Raw genomic sequence first — 3,330 nt, forward strand, 5'->3', positions numbered from 1 at the left:
GCTGGACGGTCATTTAAAAAATTTCAACGTATTTTACGGGCATTTCCAACTCTGATGATCTGATCCCGCCTGACGGTGGACTGCACAGCAACGAGAGAAACAAATCAATACAATATTCAGAAGAAAATAGAAATGGTGAGTGGATAAGGGTGGGAAGGGAAAGTTAGCCCTGAGTGGTGCAGCTGGTTGGCCAGTTAATGTATTGTTAAGGTGTTGGTGAGGTTGTCCCTGGCGCCTTCTGCTCAGGGTGCGACACCGATGCGCGAGAGGCGGAGTTCATCAATCAGTCCAGGAGGAAAATGAAATAAAAATCCATTGCATCCCTACATAAAAACCTGTTGCAGAAATTCCGCGCCCAAACTTGAAATTTGAAATTCCAGGCGCAATGGTGTAGAGGTAGCATTCACTCCATTTCAGTTCACGTCAAATCCACCACGATGTATGTATGTTTCTAAAGGAATAGTCTATAATGCGACTTTTTAGAATCTGATTTGACCTTCCAATGGATGGATGGTCATACATGGCGTAGACAGTGGCGATTCCTATTTCCACCACAGAATTTTAATCAATACACTCTGACATGTGCCGGGGATAAGGAAATATAACGCTCGCAGTTTTTTTTTCTCCTTCAAACATGACGGGGCGCGTTATATTTCCTTATCCCCGCACATGTCAGAGTACATTGATTAAAATTTTGAGGTGGAAATAGGAATTTCCGTAGACAGTTCGACAACCATTTCAGTTTTCTGGCCGTTGTACAGCTCTCGCCTATTTCTGACTTACACATTGAACGCCTCGCCAATTTAGTTTTGCAGACAACATTAATATAAGACTGCTCCTCCCGCGCCCATTTGAATTTCACGAAATTGCCTCCCGCGCCAATTTGAATTTAAATTTTACTACTTCTCGGCGCGCAGTTGAATTGTGTTGTTAATGCCTCGAACAAAGGCAGTGGAGCTATCCATGGAAGTCTGATAGGGTCTTTCTTCTGCATCGCTCGCAACGAGAGGAAAACGGGCATCCGCATGCTCTAACTCCACGGAGTCTATCTCTTATGCTAGTGTCATTATAGACTACTCGGTTCTGGGTACTCTGAGTTACCAGAGTTGCCAATAATGGAAAATTTGGTATTTCTGGAGGAGCTGTGGGCATTCAGGTTAGTGAAGCTGAAGAATGTACGAGCGTTGGCACAAGGGTCATCATGGCTGACAGACGGGGTAAAAATGTACAGCCCCACCCTCTGGCTGGGCAAGGGTCATCATCTGGTCGCCGTGGTCATGAAGAGGAGGGAGAGGAAGAAGGAAGAGAAAGTGGGGGCAATGTGTTTGCAGGGTTTAGCACGCGCTCTTTGGCCGAAACGTTGGGCGTGAATGATGAAACTGCAAGGAGGCTTCAACAGAATCAGCGATCACGACGTTTTGCGAGGGTTGAACGCGGCCGACGACTCAGCTTACCCGCCCCTCGATCTCGCTCTCGCTCTCCTTACGAGAGAGAGGCAGAGGGATGATGTTGCTGCTGGATTGGTTCAAAATAATTCATCTGTAAAGGAGAATGGCGTGGAAGAGCTTGTGTGTGCAATGCGTGTAAGGCACAATGCTGACAACCCGCAGGATGCCGATGTCTACGTAAGAGATGGGGGACGGATGAATATAGTCAACCGCTACAAACTTCCTGTACTCAAGTATTTGAGATTAGGAGCCGAGAGGGTTGTTCTGCGCCCGGTAAGCAATAACCTTTATTCGGCTTCACTTTTATATATATAATAATGTTAATGTTTCCAAATCAAATGAATGAAATTTGAATGCAGAGAGCAATGTCTGTTCCATGGTGGAGGATGAACGCGCACGCAATAATGTACGTGACTAGAGGGGAGGGGAGAATGGAGGTGGTGGGAGACGAAGGGAGGAATGTGTTTAATGGGCGCGTGAGAGAGGGTCAGTTCATCGTCATTCCCCAATTCTACGCAGTCATCAGGGAAGCAGGAGACGAAGGGTTGGAGTGGATAACGTTCACAACATCAGACCTGTAAGTATAACCTAATTATTACCACTGCTGCTAATATGATGTACTGTTCAGCAATTATACTCATCGGGTAAATTGGTATCATGCGTTGTTGCAGTTCTTTGCGGTCGTCTCTGGCAGGAAGGCAATCGGTTTTGAAGGCAATGCCGGAGGAAGTGGTGAGAGCCGCTTACAGGATCGACCAAAACGAAGTTGAACAAGTGATGAGGAACAGAGAACGCGACACCTTTATTTTGCCTCCATCATCTACCCGCTCATCCCGTCGATATCAGGCGGACATCATACCAGGTGTCCAGGTGGAATAGAATATTAATATTACCCATGCATTTCACGCACATTCACTGCAACCCTTAATGTGCATAGATATGCAGTCTCGTCCGAATATAGGCCTCCTCACCTCTGCAAATTAAATGTAATCGAAAGAATAATTATAATAACGGATTTACCGTTCCTTTTTGTTCACCGCGTTCTGGCCGTGTTCCTTTGGTTTAATGTCGTCCACTTTGCACTCCGTGATCTCATAAACCTTCGAAATAAAACTAATCAAAACACTCTGTGATGTCATAAACCTTCAAAGTAAAACTACTGAAAACACTCTGTGATGTCATAAACCTTCAAAGTAAAATCAGACATATGAAACAGATGGCGATGAAATATATATACATATATCGTAGTCGTCTCGTCGAGAATCATTTTGTGTACCTTCAAACGATGCGATCTCTCTTTAAAAAAAATCAGACATATAAAACAGAGAGGTCAGTTGTGTACCTTCAAACCATGCCAATGCCACTAAAAAAGGCGATTCCTATTTCCACCCCAGAATTTTAATCAATGCACCCTGACATGTGCTGGGGATAAGGAAATATAACGCTCGCCGTTTTTTTTTCTCCTCCAGACATAACTGGGCGCGTTATATTTCCTTATCCCCGGCACATGTCAGAGTGCATTAATTAAAATTCTGAGGTGGAAATAGGAATTTCCACTAAAAAATACATTGACGTCAGTTGTGTACCTTCAAACCATGCAACGCCACTGAAAAAATACATTCCTATCACTTTTAATGATCATACCCAAAAGTGCATTAAAAAAATTGGCGCATTAAATATATAAAAGATACATATATTTTTGGCATTGGAAGTAATGTTTTTATGTGTTTTAAGCTGTTGTGAATTGTTGTGTGTGAGTTGTTTATTATTTTTATATATGTTATTATTTCTATGTATGAGTTGCTTATAAATTATAGATCTACTTTCTTCAAATTTTATCATTTAAAAATTCCTATAACTAATATGCATTGAAGGTTTCTTT

At 42.8% G+C, this 3,330-nt stretch overlaps 1 pseudogene; it reads left to right on the plus strand.

Moving 5' to 3' along the window:
* The window catches only part of LOC149164622 (11S globulin seed storage protein 1-like), a 12,977-nt pseudogene extending 10,574 nt beyond the window's left edge, over nt 1–2,403 (plus strand).
* Nucleotides 2,404–3,330: the final 927 nt, after the last annotated feature.

Source organism: Pinus tabuliformis, chromosome 5_1 (assembly GCF_031772625.1).
Source record: "Pinus tabuliformis cultivar Carrire ecotype Pingquan chromosome 5_1, CPIR1, whole genome shotgun sequence".
Lineage (NCBI taxonomy): Eukaryota > Viridiplantae > Streptophyta > Pinopsida > Pinales > Pinaceae > Pinus > Pinus tabuliformis.